At 43.1% G+C, this 18,572-nt stretch overlaps 1 protein-coding gene across 2 annotated transcripts in view; it reads right to left on the bottom strand.

Annotated features, from left to right (window-relative positions):
* Positions 1–16,769, bottom strand: part of JAKMIP2 (janus kinase and microtubule interacting protein 2) — a 145,159-nt gene extending 128,390 nt beyond the window's left edge. For both annotated transcript variants that reach the window (XM_042455228.1, XM_042455227.1), the window contains exon 1: positions 16,629–16,769. The gene's annotated coding sequence lies outside the window, so the exon portion shown is untranslated. The remainder of the gene's footprint in view (positions 1–16,628) is intronic.
* Positions 16,770–18,572: the final 1,803 nt, after the last annotated feature.

The raw sequence follows: 18,572 nt of genomic DNA on the forward strand, positions 1-18,572 counted from the left end.
GAAGGAGGGAGGAAGGGAGGAGGGAGGAAGGGGGGGACGGCAGGAGAGTAGGGAGGAAGGACGAGGCAGGAAGAAGACGGAGGAGGCGGAAGAGTGATCGGCTAGTGATGGATGATGAAATGCGCCAGCTTCTGCATTGGGCCACAACCAATGTAAGTTTCACTCTCCTATTTTGTACAAACTTCCTGCACAGTAATGAAACAAAAACCCCCAAAAGTCCCTTGACCCACGTAACACACTTCTGAGAAGTACAGTTGAATCCGAGGACCAAACCCCCTTATCTTGTTAAATCACCTTGACCTCTCGTGTGAAACCCAAAGAGTTTGGTCTATGGAAATACGCCTCTGAAATCATGCCAACGGTGATTGCCTTGTGTAGTAAAGGCCCATGTTCAGATGCCCAAATGTGCTGTTTGGAATGGGGGGGGGCAGGAGGGGTGGCCCAGAAAAGGGAACGTCCCCATTCTATGTCATCGTGTCAGGAATAATGCCCAAAAATGTCCTCCATTTGATCATGCCGTAAGAAACCTTGTATTTATCTTAAACATTTTTTTAAAACTCATCAAATTTTTTTCATGTTGTCCTCCATTTTTTTAAAAAACGTGCCCTCCATTTGAAAATTTTGTCCATACAGTTTGTCCTACATTTGTCCCCAGTTTGGAAGGTCCCAGACTTAATGGCAAACCCTCAGTTGCGTTGGGTCCCTGCCTCAGCAGCAGCAGCAGCAGCAGCAGCAGCCGCTCTGCAGCTATTGCTGCCGATGCCAGTCTGGCCACCAACGTGGGACCACTCTTGCAGCTGCTCTGCGCTCGCCGCATTTGCAGGCCCTCCGGCGCGCTTCCATTTTGGCTTCCCTGGGCTGCCCTCCCAGTTCTTTCCAGGGGCGTGGCTGCAGGCAGGGTTGAGGCAGGCTGGCTGGCTGGCCAATGGCTGGACAGCCAGCCCCGCTGCAGGAGGCCTGTGAAAGCTAGCAGGGGCGCGGGGCTGTTCCAGCTCCACTCATCCACAGTTGGCCAGCGCAGCCTCCGAGGTGGAGTTCTCTTCCTCCCCAAGCCCCCAAGGCTGAGGCAGCCTGGAGCGGAGGCTTTAACCAACAAGGTGATTCCATCCTTCGATTTTTCCCCTCTTCTCTTGCTCTTTCTCTCCTCCTCCCTATGATTTTTCTTCTGCCTCTTCTCTTCTTTCCCCCCTCCTCCTCCTCCTCTTTTTACCTTTTTTTCCTATTCTTCTTTCTCCTCCATTTCCTTCTTTCTCATTCCTTTCTTTTTCTCCTCTCCTCCCTCCTGCCCTTCTGCTCTGCTGCTGCTGTTGTTGTTGTTGTGGTGGGCCCAAACTCCTCCTTGGCCCGGCCTGCATTACCAACAAGAGGGAAGCCAGGACTCGGGGGGCCATGGGGGAGGGGAGCTGAGGGGGAGGCACCAGGCAAAAGGGGCCCAGGAGGGAGGGAGGGATGGGAGTGCACCATCATGCTGCATCCACATTGAGCGAACATAACCCAGTTTTGGCTGGCAATGCTTTAACTCTTTTCTGACTCAAGGCAGTGGAATTCTGGGAGCTGAGTGTGCTGTGGGGACCAGAAAACCCAGCCCTGACTCTTTTATGCTCAGGGTTTTTTTAGTGTGTCCTCCACTTTTTTTTAAAAAAAAAAGTGTCCTACATTTGAAAATGTTGTCCTACATTTGTCCCGGTTTGGCGGTCTTGACTTATGGCACCCATAACCCAGGCACCATCCATTGGTCAGAGAAACAAAAAATCTGTGAGGATTTTTACTCTGAGGGCTTAGCAGGGCAGCACACCAGGGCACATTGGCAGTTATTGAATGATACATGAGCCCTAATGCAATAGTTCAAATAGTTCAAACTCTCTTCAGACATTCTAGACCGATCTGTTCAGCTATTTTCATTGGTACAACCCCCAGTCAGTTGTAACCACAGTGATGGCGTGTGTTATGTGTATGTGTATAGTAGTGCCTGTCATTTTATTTTTTTTTGAAAAAAATTTACCCATGTCCATGAAACCTTGTCAATATGTGCCCATGTTAATGACATAAAAGGGAAACAGGACGATTAAGGCACAGTTGCCACTGGGATATGTGTATATGTGTGAGGGCTCCATTATGTGTCTTAATGTGCTTTCAGGGACAGGCCAGAAGGTTCAGTGCAAGCAGGCCTTGTATTATGAATGAAAGGATGAATGCAGAAGAAGACGAACTCTCAGGCCTGAATCCTGAATGTTACATATACATAGAAAAAAAGCCAGTTTCACATAGGCTCCCAAAGGTAGAAACGGTGGAAGCTGATGTGGGCCCCAAACAGACAGGCCAAAATAAAGCTGCTTTGAGTCACTTTGGAGGTATGCTGTTTAATGATGCAGGCGTCCTAAAAGGCCAGAAGCCACGCCAAGCTACTCTCCCGTCCTACGGACTGGAGTGCAGCTTGGCACAAGCTTCTGGCTTCTTAAGATGGTGTGTCATTTAAACAGCATACCTTCAAAAAAGACCCGGAGCAGCTTTATTTTAGCCTGTCTGTTTCGCTCATGGAAGGACTATGTGGCTCTGTGCAGGAGTCCATACAATTCACTCTAATTACCTGAAAATGCTTTAAATCTTCCTGTTTCCCTTTTACTGACACCACACTCTTGGCCTCAGATAGGGTTGCCATAAACCCAGTGGGAGCGCGTGACTCTTCCCGCTTTCTAGGGGGCGTTCCCAGTCCCCTCGGGACCTCAGGTGGCGCCTGGCTCTGGCCCGCTGCATCCCTATATTGTGATGAGCGCAACAGCCAGGGCTGGACCTGGCAGGGTCTGCTGCTCTTGCCTTGCCCTATTGGCCAGCCCTTCCAAGAGCGGCTTAGTCAGGCCGGGCAAACAAGCACAAGAGCGGAGCAGGGGCCAGGCCAGTCGGCGAGCCAGCACGTGGCCCCCGCCTGTCCAGGCAGGCCATGGGAGAGGGAGGAAAGGGCCTGGCCTTTGAGGCAGCCAGCCTGGGGAAGGAAAGGGCCCTTTCCTGGAACCCCTGCCCCCCCAGCCCTCCTCCTCTCCTGCTCTTGCAAGGAAGGGGCTCTGAAGCGCGGAGAGCTGCCTCCCTAAAGGGGAGGGGCGCCTCAGGGACCCAGCCGTCCGGAGAGAAAGAGGAGGAAGAGCCTCGGCAAGGCTCAGAAGAGGAGGAAGGGGCTGGCACCCGGGGAGCGCGGCAAAGGGCACCTTCCAGGGCCCCTCCTGGGCCCCAGGCTCCCCCCAGGATCACCCCGTTGGCATTGGAAGCCCCCTCCCCAAGGCCCCCCAAATCCACACCTTCTCCTTTCAACCTCTCTCTGACTCCCTCTCCCCCCGTTACCCCATTTAAACTGAGCCCCTCTCTAAACCCCCTTCTATCTACCACCTTCTCTCCATTAAACCCCCCTCCAACCCCTCCTTCTATCTACTCCCCCCTCTCTCTAATCCAGTGATCCCCAAACTGTGCCTCTTAGTACATTTTGGACTTCAGCTCCCAGAATCTCAGAGTATTGAGTAACCTGTCTGAGGCTTCGGGAGTTGAAGTCCAAAAATCTCTTAAGGCACACATTTGGGAACCACTGCTCTAACCCCCTTATTTACTACATAATAACCTTAATCATTAATAATATAATAATCTAATAATAGGATTTATTTACTATTACCACCCCCAATCCACTGGGAACTCCAAGCGTGTTTTGTAAAACATTCCACAGACTACGCCACAACTGCCACAGGCCAGAGCAGCTCCCTGGCACTGAACCAAGCAGCAGCTCTGCTTCTGGAGTGCGCCACAATGAAACTACATTTCCCAGAATTCCATAGCATTGAGCCACAGGGCAGTTTTAAAACGTACTGTCAAATACTGGGTTACTTTTCTGCAGTGTGTGTGTAGTCTGCAGCAGCCCTGCAGAGAGAGAACACATTCTGGTGCTTGGCTTTAGAATTTAAAGCCCATTAACCCCCCTCTATCTAAGCCCTCTCTAACCCCCTCTATCTAATATGCCCTTATTTAACGGTCTCTTCTAAGCTCCCCCCCTAATCCCCTCTCTATCTTACTCCTCCATTATACTAACCCATAACCCCCTCTAGGTACCCCATGTAGCCCTCACTTCTATAGCCCCCCCTTTTCCTCAAACCCCCTTAATTTAACCCCCTCTTCTATCTAACCCTATACTTTTTTTAAAAACCCCAATTTTGTGTCCTCCATTTTTATAAAAGTGTCCTACATTTGAAAATGTTGTCCTGCATTTGTCCCGGTTTGGAAGTCCTGACTTATGGCAACCCTAGCCTCAGAGGATGACAATGGCAAGCCCCCTCTGAAGAAACTTGCCAAGAAAACCCTGTAATAGGTTCACCTTAGGGTTGCCATAAGTTGGAAACAACTTGAAGGCACACAGCAATAACTGTTTGGTAGAACACTATAATGGTATTTTGAACTATCCTGATCTGTGGGGAGGGGGCAGGGGCAGGTGCATGAACACATACACTTGTGATTTATTTATACATACATACATACATACATACATACAATAATATAATATAATAATATTTATTTGTATACCGCCCTCTGGCAAACCAATCCAGGCGGTTAACAACAGTAAAATATAAAATATGACAATTAAAAATATATATTTCTATGTGTGTGTGCCAAGTAGAAAAAGGGGCAGTACTTGATGGGCAGTGCCAAATGTGGTTTGCAATAGGTTATTCATGCAAATACAGTAAAGGCTGCAATGCTGGGAAGATTCCAAATGTGCAATTGGGAAGAGAACATTGTGCCTTTGAAAACAGCACTACAGTATTTAGCAAGAGAAGAACTTGATGCAATGAGGCCAAAGACAAGACAGTGTTTTCTGTTCTTCCTGCAAGATGGCAGTTGAATCTTACTTCAGACAATGGTGGGACAACATCCTCCACTGGACTTTTGGGTGGCATAAGTGATGTCTGGTAGGCTGCCTGGAAACAGCCTAGTCTCTTTTCCAGCAGAAAGGAATTGACAGGGGTCCCCTACTACTGGCCTCTCTACAGCTCCTAGTACTTGTCACCTGAGATAGCTGACTCTCTGTGCCTAATGGTAGGGCTGCCCATATTAGTGTAGGAGAGGTAATCATTTTTGTAAACTGATGTACAAACTTGAAATTAAACTCATTGAGCTGTTTTGCATTTTGGCTATAATCAACACTGGAGGAAGAGCATGAGGATGAGCATGCTAGCTCCACCTTCACTCCCACTGCCATGCTTGTCATTCTCCATGCATTAGTAGTGAATATCTGTCATGGGGAGACCTCTGTGTTTGTGTGGTCAGCACCACCACAGATGTAATAGCCTTCTTGCTGCCGAATTTTATTCACAGCGCATGGAGAGCAACAAGGACAGCAATGGATGGAGAGGAGTTAGCTTGCTGATTCTTAACACAACCCTCTTTCCACGTGTTTGGTGAACTCCATGTAGCTTTATTCCAGCACTACTAAATTTCAGTGAAAACAAGTAATATGCCTGTTGGATTTTCTTAAGCAAGAACTACAAAGACAGTCAACAAAACCCACACATTTTATGAGGTATTTTTAGTGCTAATTAACAAAGCAGCTACATAGTCCCTCATTCTCTATAGGGAATGTGGAAATTTATAGCTTAAATATGCAAATTACAAAGGCATTTATATATACACACACACTCTGTGTGTGGGGGGGGGGGACTGTAATCAGTTTTAGAATTGCAAAGTGCTTCAAAAACAAGGCTGAGGCTGGGACCACAGCTCAGTGAAAGTGCACAAGTCCTACATATAGTGTCTCAGGTTTAGTCTACCTTTATTTGAATGTAGAATCCTGAGAAGATAAAATCTTTTTATAAGCAAGATTATTTTTCTTACTACAGGTAGAAACACAGATCTTTTTGAATCATGATCAAGTTTCTTTTTCAGTATTGATACTGATGAACACATAACGTAACAATAAAATGGATGATAATTAAAAATAAACAAATAAATACAGCTCACATACATGGATTAGGAATGCCAGGCCATTAGCATTCCATTTCCTGAGACTTCAGGTTCAGAACTTGAAACTAGGAGGATGGCCCTTCTCAGTGGCGTCACTAGAGTTGATGTCAGCTGGTGCGGTAACTCATGGTGTCACTCCCCCCATTGACCTCCTCCCATTTCACACTATACAGAATTCCTAGTAATGCTTTTTTGCACTAATGCTACTCATAAATTATAATTCCCATATACCACTGAATGTAATGCTAATAGTTATGATATAAACAACTAGCAAAATTCAAATTATACCTTCAAATTACAATATCATATGCGTAAGCTAAATGTATTTAGATTTAAATAGTGAAGAGTTGGCTATAATGTCATATTTTTAAAAAAATTAAAAAGAATAATTTTTTAAAAAATGTTTTTTTAAAAAAACCCACAAATTTCAAATTTTGAAATTTTAATTTTAAAAAATTCTGAGGCCCCTCCGTTCTCCTCCCACTTAGCTTCACTCCCATGATCTCTTAAAGCATTTTGAAAGGAGTCAGGTGAATGCCACTTTTAAAGGGAAGCAGTTGAATGCCACAGCCGGTTTCTGCCAAACAGTATGTGTTTGAGGGACAATGGTGTTACCCACCCTTAGGGTGTCACTTGGTCTGGCCCGCACCATCCTAGTGATGTCTCTGGCCCTTCTGATGTCACAGGAGTGGAGTCTCCTTCTTTGGAGGTTTTTAGACAGAGGCTGGATGGCTATCTGTTGGAAGTGCTTTAATTGTGTCTTCATGCACAGCAGCAGCAGGGGGTTGGACTGGATGGCTCTTGGGGTCTCTTCTAATTCTATGATGTTTATCACACTATGCTCTTAAAGAGCTACTATTCCAGTGTGACTCCTCTAGCAGCCTCCTGTTGCATGCTGGGATTGGCAGTTTTAAGGAGGGGTATTTAGAATTCTCAGGCAGAGAAGTTCAGCTCCTTAAAACTGCCAATCCCAGCATGCAACAGGAGGCAGATAGAGGAGTCACACTGGAATAGTACCTCTTTAAGAGTTCGTCTGATAAACACCTATGATTCTATGAGTATGCCCTTGCAGTGTCACAAAGGTAGGACAGGCAAGGGCTAATTGTGTAAATGAGTAACAGGGTAGTGTTGGTAAATGGGTCCCAAATATGGGTAAAACTCAGCTAACCAAGTAGTATGGTAACTCAATACCATACAAACATGAAAATATTTTTTACAACCAGGCAAACAACAAAATCTGTCTAGCAGCTGCAGCTGTTAATAGCCAGTGTGGTGTAGCAGTTTGAGTGACTATGGCTCAATACAGACAGGTGGGAAGCGCTGTTATGGGGCCAAAACTAGGGCTTAGGAGAGTGCAGCAACAACATGCTTCCAAGCCTTAGTACGTGTGGACAGCGCGATTATTGAGCGGCACCGCCCACACAGGGGGCGTATCCATGACGTATGGGAGTCTGAGCACCCAAACGTCAGTGCCAGGAAGGGGTATCATAGGGCTGCGTTGCAGCCCTTATGATGTCCTAAGGAAGAAGCCGCTCTAGGCAGCTTCTTCCTGCTAGCTTACCGTTGCTGCACAGTTTGGTTGCTGTGGCAACGATCTGCAGCAAAGAGGGGTGGCATTTCCCCTCCCATGTGTACCAGGCCAAAGACTCTGGAGACCAGAGTTCAAATCCCTGCTTGGCCATGGAAATCCCTTGGGTGACCTTGAGTAAATCACTCTCTCTCAGCCCCAGAGCAGGGACGTAGCCATGGGGGGGGGGTCTGTGGGGCTTGGACCCCCTCCTTCCATTAGATACAATGCTGGGCCCAAGCTCCATTATAATGGTGGCACTTAGTCTGCCCCCCCCCTTCCCAAAATCCTCGCTACATCCCTGCCCTGAGGAAGGCAAGGACAAACCTTCTCTGAACAGATCTTGCCAGGAAAACCCTGTGATTAGTTTACCTTGGAAACTACTTGAAAGCACACAAAAACAACAACAAGCTATAGTTGTTGCCTGCCCTCACTCCAATTAGGTCGTGTATCCTGTGTGGCCTCATTTCCAGCATGCAAGCGGCTTTACCTGATGTTGCAGCCAAAGTGTAAAACAAAGAGGTGACTGTAATATTTACTTTAAAATGAGTGCTTTCCTCCATTCAGTAGTGTCTCAGAAATACTAGGGGTGCATCTGCATTGCATAAATAATACAGTTTGACAACACTTTGACAACTACCATGGTTCGATGCATGGAATCCTGCGATTTGTAATTTGGTGGAGCACCAGAGCTCACTGACAGAGAAGGCACAAATATCTCACAAAACCACAAATCCCAGAATTCCATAGCATTGAACCATGGCAGTTAAAGTGGTGTCAAACTGCATTATTTATGCATTGCAGGTACAGCCGTCGTGACTGAGGCTGCAATCTTATGTGGGACTATATCCCAATGATTTCAGTGAAGCTTATTTTGGTGTACACATATACAGAAATGTACTCAAGTGAACAACTCTTAATGATGCTGATAGACTGGGATTAGGGAAAGTGCAGTACTCCAGATAATCTTGGTCTGCAACTCTCATCTGCCAATAGAGACGAATGCTGGAAGCAGCAGTCCCATTCGATTCAACTGAAATAAACATTTATGGACTGTGACACTGTTCATTTTGTTAACAGGCCACTTATAGTAAACAACAAGTTATTATACTCTTTGGTTTATAGAAGGCAGAGCTTTTAAGGAAATGTTGCAAAGGTCCCAAGGCTTTTAGTGCTAGGTCTTTCCCTCTCAGCCCTATACTGTACTCTTAAATCCTATATTATTGAAGTATGTACCTCTAAGAAATGAGAGAGTGCTTGGGAGTCTTCTGCTCTGTTTCAGAGGACTTTGAGGGCCAATTTTTGCTCCCTCATTCTGTTGCCTGGTCTTCCTCCAAAGCCCCCCTTTCCTTATACTGTAATTATTCTTTCTGTAACTATATAGGCTAAAAGGAGGCAGGATCTGGTTGTAACATGTAGCACTTCTTTCCCCTGCTGCAGCTCAGGAAGTATGAGGTAGCAAGAGTGGAAGGATATGGGAGGGGGTCTTTGTTGAAGAACTAGCATCATGTAGTGGTTTGAACATTGTACAGTACTAGGATGCTGGAGATCAGGGTTTGAATCTTTGCTCATTCATGGAAACCCCCTGAGTGACCTTGTGCAAGTCACACTCTCTCAATCTCAGAGGAAGGTAACGGCAGACCCCGCTCTGAACAAATCTTGCAAAGAAAACCCTGTCACAGGTTCCCCTTAGGGCTGCCATAAGTCAGAAATGACTTGAAGGCACACTGCAGCAACAACAGTTAGTTTGTTGTGGCATCTTGATTATGGAATGCCCTCTCCATAGAGGCCCAGCTGGAACCAATCTTGACTTCATTTCAGAAGCAAGTTAAAACATAGGGATTTTTTAATTATTATTAAAGCCTTGGAGCTGTAATTATTTTATTCAACGTTTACATATCCATGTTTTTTAAATTTGTTTCAGCTTGTTCTATACTGTTGAATATGTGTTTATCTTCTACCATGTCAATGTTAAATTGTCTTACACTATATTCAATTATTTAAATTATTATATGCTGCTCTGAGACCTTCTGATGGAGGATAGAACAGAAAGATTTTAAACAAACAAATCCAATATGAAAACCATGAATTAGTGTATATCATTAAAACGGGTATCATTATCCCCTCTGGGCAGGGAGATTCACACACACACACACACACACACACACACACACACACACACATATATATATGCATGCTTACACACAAGGCTGGGTCAATGATTTTATGGGCCCTTGGGCGCTTTTTTGTTCCCTCAAATCAAAGCCCATTGGTTCCTTCTCTCTTGGCAAAGAGAAAAAAAGGTCTGTTACTTCTATCCTGCTGTGTAACTGATGCTACAACCATCACCACCACTCCTTTCTCCAGGTGGATGCTTGTTAGAAAACATTTGGCTCCCTATACACGTATGCAGTCATGAGCTGAGCTGCACACAAAGGTGAGCATACTCTTATTATTTCACTTCTGGCAGAGCACAAAATGACCCTGAGTGTAATGACAGACTACAGTCAGAGGATCAAGGTAGGAGATATTTTGACTACATACTGATGTTGCTTGGCCACATGTGTCTTGACTTTCATCTGTGAAATATTGAAGGGTATGGTGTGTGTGTGCGCACATATAAATAGACAAACAACTAAAAACTGATAATGTTAGCCACATACAACAATTGTTTTTGTAGAAGTTCTTCTGTGTGAAGTAACTGATATACACTCTCTGCATTATATTAATACAAAACATCTGAATGTGTAGAGGTATTAAATTCACTGATTTCATTCCGCTTATTTAGCAATTTCAGTGGTAAAAATATGAGGCCTGTATGTTTTTCTTACAAAGAACTGGGTTTATATATCAGTCTGAAAAAATCTATTGTTAACTACAACACAATGGAATAAAGTAATCTGATGAGATCATAGAAGAGTAAACCTGAATAAATCGATTTAATTAGTTGTTGTGTGCCTTCAGGTCATTTCTGACTTATGGCAAACCTAAGGCAAACCTATCATGGAATTTTCTTGGCAAGATTTATTCAGAGGAGGTTTGCCTCTCCATTCCTCTGAGGCTGAGAGAGTGTGACATGTCCAAGAGCATCACGTGGGTTTCTATGCCTGAATGAGGATTCGAATCTGGTTTTCTCAATGTCCTGGTCTTAAACCACGACACTGTGTGGGCTCTCTAATTTTGTTAGTGAAGTTACATATATTTTTCTAACTGAAGTATTATGAACCTAGTGTTCAAGGAGATAACAGAATCCTATAGCACCTAACTGAATAAAAACTTTCATGGACTATGGGCCCGAACAGACAGGCCAAAATAAAGCTGCTTCGGGTCACTTTGGAGGTATGCTGTTTAAATGGCACACGCATCTTAAGAGACTAGAAGCTGTGCCAAAGCTGTGCACCAGAGGAAGAACACCAGCATGTGGTGGGAAAGTGTTTGCTCTTTTACTCTCATATTTCAAAAATATAAACAAAGTAGATGTACATTAAATGAGTAAAAGTGAATATAGTAAGAATATAATAAGGTCTGAGAGCAGTTCAAAGCAGTCAGAAAGAAATATATGAGTCTTAAGTAACTAAGAATAAATAGACACAAATTAGGAATTGTAAAAAGGATAGCTTTGTTTTTATCTCCTTTAGATTAAGAAAACAAATGGAAGTCTGTGATTCATTAAAAGACAAAGTGCAAGTAATATTAAGAACATTAAGAATTTTGCATTGGAAGCAAAATATGATAAGCACTATGTCTGAATGTAAATTTATAATTTTAATGAAATAAATCAATAAAAAAGAAATGAGTAAAAATTAACAGCAAATAAATCTGCTTCAGTGATAGTACTACTCTGGCAGTACATGTTATTAAACATATCTATGACATTTGCAAACTCATTCAACAAGCAGCTAACCCTTTACTCTTCTAAGTCCATTGTTAGGCCTGATGCATTCTCAGTTGGGGTGAAAGTGGTTATAGATGCTGTGGGGCTGTTTAAGGACCACCAAAGCTGTGGAGTCTCAAAGGAATGTACCTGTACTCCCTTTTCCATATTCCAGAACTAAGACTGCCGTGTATCCTGCTTTGTTGGGGAGAGCTCTGTACTGAAGAGCTGTCAGAAGAGAGTTTACTCAGGGACGTAGCCAAGGGAGGGAGGTTCTTGAGGTCCGGACCCCCCCCCTCCCTTAGAAAAATGAATGGTGCGTGCTGTTGCACCGCTGCACCCAAGCCCCAATATAATGGTGGAACTTAGTCTGCCCCCCCCCTTCCTAAAATCCTGGCTACGTCCCTGATTTATTACAGTTGGCCCTCCACATCCAGGGATTCTTTATCCACAGATTCAAGCATCCATGGCTTGAAAATATTCCAAATATATATATAAATTCCAAAAAGCAAACCTTGATTTTGCCATTTTTATATATGGGACACCATATTATTATGCAGTTGTATATAATGGATTTGAGCATTCACAGATTTTGGTATTAATAGGGGTTTTGGAACCATACTTGAGCAGATACCAAGGGTCCACTGTATTTGAAACACCCTCTGTTTGAAAAGCTGTCCAGTCCATGTCCTGTCTACAGATTTTTAAAAAGGAGATGTAGCAGGGGCCTTGAAGACTCCCATCCACAGTAAGAACTTTCACACTATACATCTATAGCACTATGATTTCACTTTAGCTGCCATGGCTATGGTCTATGGAATTCTAGGGAGTTTATCAGACAAGGGAAATTGGAAGTATAACCCAATGGTAATCTGAACGCAATCATGGGGTTTAACGTTATTGTATGATAACCACTACATGCAAATTCGAGCAAAGGGAAGTCAGTCTGAGCACAATCATGGGGTTTCACGTTATTGCATGATAGACTACCACACGCAAATTCGGGCAATGGCATGCTATTTTTGGGCAATGGGAAGCCAGGTTGAATGCAATTCACATTCACATAAATTAGCAAACTAGCAAATTCACGTGAATGCATTCCACTTTCTTTTCATTTGAAATTAAGAGAAATTCCTCACGTGGGATAAAGTCCTAGGATTTGTAGTTTAGGGAGAGTCAATTAGAATTCTAAGCCTGGGAACTTTTCTGGTGCCTCTGACCAAACTACAAACCCCATGATTCCACAGAATGCCTCCATGGCAATTAAAGTGGAATCTTACAGCTGTGTAATGTGAACGTGCTTCAGCAGACTGGGCTGGCATGTGTCCAATATGTTCACTGTCTTCCCTACTGTTGTGAACTATATTGCATTTCTTTTTAAAATCGTATCTTGTACAAAGCAGTTAGCAGATAGTATATACATTTTATACAAATGATTGCATTTCATCTTTTTAAACAATGTGTAAGAAGTCCCTCCATTCAGCATGCATATTCTATTCTTTCATCATTAAAAAGAAGTGAGTAGCAATATGATTACCCTCACAAGACAGTAACAACATGCACATCACAACCTGCACATTCCAGCCCAAGGAAGGGCACTCGTTGGTAAGAATGACACATACCTTCCAACATTTCACATATGAAAACTGGGACACATGTGGTTGAGTAACATCAGTGTGTGAGATGACAGAGGGATTAAACAAGACTGTTTCTGCCAAACCAGACAGTTAAGGTATGGTAACATGGAGTATAAAAGGAAGTACTGGTACTGTCATATAACATGGGCACATATTGACAAGGTTTCATGGAGCATGGGTACTGGTATTGCTATGAGATGCCACTTTTGGATTCCCTTGGAAACTTGAAAAAGTGGGGAATACTTGCAAAGAGATGTCCATGCTGTGCAAAGATTCAAAGCAACATTCTTTCACTTTACCCAATTGCATGTCCTCTGAATCTGGAAGTCCCATTTTATCTCTCAAAATGCTATGCAATGGAAAATATATTGGTCACCAGGTAATGATCAGTGCTTATTTCATTACAGCAAAATCACAAATTAATCCCACAGGCTCAGAGGAAGAGGAAGGGCCTGGTGGTTGCCGCAGCATCATCTCTCTGTGTGTGTGTGTGTGTGTGTGTGTGTGTGTGTGTGTGTGCTGGGAAAGGACAGAGGGTGGGATGCCCACCCACCCAGGCCCCCCCCCAAACCTTGCAGCCAGCTGTGGCTAAGTCCATCCTTGACTTGTCAGCATTTACCTGGAAAAGGAGTTGCTACTTGATACTTGTTATATACATATGAAATTATATTCCACACACTTGCTAAGTATGATATATGTAGCAGCTGGGACAAGAATTGTATTTTACAACAGATGAGAGGGAAGGAAAGAGAGAGAGAGATTTTCTAGATGCATCACATAGGAAAGAGCTAGTGCTATAGTAACATGGGAGGAGGGTATGGATTTCCTGGTCCCACCCTATATGCTTCCTACCCACAAGAGCCTTCATCCTCTCCCAGCATCATAAACATTTTCATAAAATTAACAGCATTTGGAATGACAAAAGCAATGTAGCTAAATTTAATTTCTCAATCAGTTTGTTCCTTTTATTTGTCTATATTGTCATCAGATTGTGTTGTTCATACTTCCTGTTCAATGTTATCGTGATGAACAATTTAGCTTAATTTGGGAAATCTGATTGGGACCCATTGTCTAAGATGACCACTCCCCTAGCACTCTTCCTCCACTCCCACCTCTGTTAAAATTCCTGTAAAAAGACAGTAGTAGAAAACCTAGTTTGTTTATCAATTATAAACAGTTCTTCAGTGAATCCTGACTCTTTACTAAATACATATTTGTATACTATGCACATGTGCTAAAACATTTGATTGCCACATTCACACTCTCCATTTTTAAGAGTACTCTTTTAAAAGAAAAGCAGTGCATTTGTAAGAAAATGTAGTAACCTGAGATGCTATGTGCTTTGAATGAGAAATACATGTGTATTTTACTGTGCAGTAAATTCTCTGGAAATGTCTTTTTAGTGTAAGCCCAGTAGACAAGAACCATATACTTGTTTGTCTGTATTTCACTTATTGCATCATTGGCGCTAAAGACTGAAATACTGAATTTATCAGATCATCATCTCAAATCACTCTCAGGTTCTTTTATTAAACACTGTTCTCCTTGAAACCAATAAACCAGTTAAGGGATTGTTTGTAGAATTAGTTCTCCTGAAGTGAAAAGAGTGCCAAAGAAAAAGCATCTCATGATATTATTGCTTATTTCCTTATTTTAAAAACCACTTGTACATCAGATAAAAGAAGCAGATCCAACTTAATTAACTAGTCAAGAGTGGGCAATGTATAGTCTCTCAGATGTTGGACTGTAAGCCATAAGTCCTATTCAGCATAGCCAATGGTGGCAGATTATGGAAGTTGCACCAGTTCTCTACCGCTGAATTAAACAGAGGGAAGTAATAAAAGGTGCATTTGTTCCTTGAAGATAAATGATAACTTTTTAAAACCCCAGAGTTTTCTGTGGGAATAAAAACACAATCACTACAATCACTGTTGATGTTTAGAACCAAGTTTTGTCAGGAATGTTAGTGGCCTCCATATGATATTAGATCTATTAAGTAGAAAGCCATGTTCTGAATCTACTTTGAAAATGAGTGCTACCTCAGTACATAGTGTTTACATGGTATCATATAATCTTGACATTTGGATTTATTTTTCTTGATACAGTTGGGATTAGCTAAAGGACCATATATCAGGATCGTTCTGTACTAGCATAACCGAGGTAACAAACGTAAGGCCCTTCAGGTTCTATTGGACTAAAATTTCCATCAGCCCTAGCCAGCATGGCCAATGATGTGTGATGTATCTATTGAGGTTCTATGATTAAACTAAAGCACCATAGGATTAAACTGATGATTCTCCCACCTCCAAATAACCTACTTTCTAAAATTTGAGAAGATGAATTGCCATCTAGGGAGTATGTGAGCCACAGAATGGAGAGGTGAATCTTCAGAAATGGTGACATGATTCTCTTATTTCTGAAATATCAAAATGGAAGGTTGCTAGGTACACACTGTTATTATTTTCAGCCTTCCAAAAAACAAACAAACAATTCAATAAATAATGTCATAGTGTCTTTCATTTGAAAAGAATACAGGAAGAGCCCATCTGGATCTGACCAAAGGCCTATCTCGTCTAGCATTTTGGATTCCACGGTGGTTACACAGATGTATCAAGAAAGCTCATAGAATAGGACTTGAGGGCAATAGAGTAGCCATGTCACTTGATGGAAAGAGGTTGTGAATTAGTGGCATACAACATTCCAAATGAACAATATAGATCTGTTGTAAGTGGCTGAAATGAAACCAAGCCACTATAAATCACTCATACCAGCTCAAGTGGAATGTGCTGTCAGTCATTCCCTGCCAATGAAAATAGCATATGTACTGTACATAGAAAGCTACAAAGAGCTCCAGATGCATGTTGAATATGCACGCGCACACACACACATTTCCACGTAAACTGCATCTGACCCAGATATTTAAGTAATGCGACAAAAAATGACACAAGGCCAAACATTTAAACCTCCACTATTAATGGATTCACAGATCAATCACAGACAGGATCTGAGGTTGCCTATTTCTGGCTTTGCTACAGCCGGATACAGCAAATTGGACTTCATTAAGGCCCAGCCCAGTATTCGGGAATAACAAGAGAAAATCAAAAATCCACCAGAAACAACAGCTGCATTTTGCCAGCCTGACAGCCATTTCTAGCACACCCTGGGTCTTTTCTTCCAATGGAAAAGGCCACAGCTAAAAGCATCCTTGTGCCCTAGGATAGTTACAATTAATCCTTGAGCCCCATTTCCTAAGACGGCTCCTAATCAACCTCCAATCCCTCTCCATCTTTGCTTTCCCCATCACTCTCACCCTCCCCTCCCTTCCGCCCTCATCCTTTCCAGAGGCTCAGATGAAAGTCATTGTTGCACGGTTAGGATGCAGATGCCAAGAGACAGAAAGAAGGATAGCAAATGCCCCCAGCCATTGGATCAGCTTCCTCTTCAGCCTGAGAAAAACTGCAATCCCTCCACCCCCCACCAAAAATCCTACCAAAAACTAAAACCAACCAAACAAAAAACCAGCAGTGGAGCCCATGGTCCAGGGCCATATCATGCTCACCATGCTGAATCTAAGGTAAGATGCTGAAAGGCAAGGAGGGATGGGTGAGCTGGATCCATTATCCCTTCTCTGGAGGTGCTACAGAGCACAACATCAGCATCTGCTCACCCCTCCCTCCTGCTTGGTGATGCTGAGGATGGAAACCACCCACCCACCAGCAAGAGACAGAGGCTCAGCCACATCCCTCCTTGGAGGAGGAGGAGGTTGATGAGCTCACTGAGGCAGAGCTTGGAAATTGCAGCATGGACCGCCTCCTCCTCCCCCTACCCTGCTGCGGTGCTTTGCTCTCCCTGGGCACCATGGCAACGGCCATAAAAGATGGAGGAGAAGCAAGGAGATGGAGATGGAGATGAGGGGGGGGGACTGAAAGAGAGATTCATTCAGGCTCTTTCCAGGGAAGAGATGCTGCTTTTGACAGGCCAACAAATCCCTTCAGAGGTGGCCTGTATCTGATGGCCCAAGATGAGAAAAGGCTGCATTTCTCACCCAAGGAAATCAGAGCAAGGTTTCCTATAGAATCTGCCTTCCTATTAAGGGGAAACTCCCTCAGTCTCCCAGCCTGCTGCTCCATTCCCATACACCAGATGAGCAGCCCTTTCTGCAATGAGAAACGGGTTAAATTCAACTCTCGAAAAGTCAGTCTGAAGGACACGGTCATGGGTGAAGGAGCTTGAAGGGTTGGTTTGCCCTGGCAATCCACTGGCTGTTGGGGGAAAAAAGTGAGCGATAAACAATATTTAAATGTGGGCCAGAATTACATATTGGTTTTATTGCACTACCACCCTGTAGCTTCTTTCCATTTTTATGGTAAGACTCCTACTCCTCCCCAGCCCACACAGCAAATATGCCATAAATATCCAGTCCCCATCACCTGCAGGATGAAGATGAGTGTCCTGCCTGTGGATGCTTTTATTTGTTATTTTGTGCTTTGTCCTCCCTTTCCACACAATGCTCAAAGCAGCTAAAGTGAACAATAAAGCAATCTTGTTAAAATAAACAACATGGAAAGAAAGCAGATAACAGAGCAGATAGACACCGTCCCTAAAAAAAACCAAACCTGGACTAAAATCATTGTAAGTGAGCAGCAAGAAAATCAGGTAAAACCACAGGCCAAAGGCCTGTCTAAGAGCCAGAGATCATCAGAGAAGGGGTTTGGTGGTTCTTCCTCAGAAGATGGTCGTCCCAGAGCCCAGACATAGCTATGGAGAAGGCTTTTTCTCAGGTCCCACCTGGATGAGTTTTGGATATTTGCAAATATTTGCTGAAAATCTTAAGAGTCTTTTTCAGTACTGAAACCATTTTTAAAAATTACAAAGCTGTGCAGCTTTTAGTGAAGAAGATCAGTGCCTACAAATTTTGAGTGTATTATACTGTGCTTGCCACCTACACTGTCACTGCATTTAATTCTATGCAACTATCCTTGGACGGATTTTTTGCCCCCAAATTAAAGCAATCAGACTGTACAACTTTAGATTATATGCCTTTGGCAGGACCCACTATTGCTTTTATTTATTTATGTTTTGGTTTTTGTATCTGTAGAGATCCACAGTATAACCTTGGGCAAGACACAATCTCTTGGTCTCAAAGGACAGCAATAGCAAAGTTTCCTCTGAAGAAACTTGCCAAGAAAACTCCATGTCATCATAAGTCAGAAATGACTTGACAGCACACAACAACAGCAACACCACCACCATATAAATTGATGGCACTATATAAATAAATATTTTTTTTTTTAAAAAAAGACTGCAATTGCACCAAATAACTGGAGAATTGCTTATGAATGCTTCTTTACCAAGGAAGTGCCATTATTTTTACTTCATATTATTTTGTATCTAAATGATGGAACAAATTGTTCAAATATTGATTGCTAAGACTCATAATGATGACTGCATTGCATATCACCATGTTTTAACAGTATAATTGCAACCACAGCTCATTAGAAGA

This window comes from Sceloporus undulatus, chromosome 2 (assembly GCF_019175285.1).
Source record: "Sceloporus undulatus isolate JIND9_A2432 ecotype Alabama chromosome 2, SceUnd_v1.1, whole genome shotgun sequence".
Lineage (NCBI taxonomy): Eukaryota > Metazoa > Chordata > Lepidosauria > Squamata > Phrynosomatidae > Sceloporus > Sceloporus undulatus.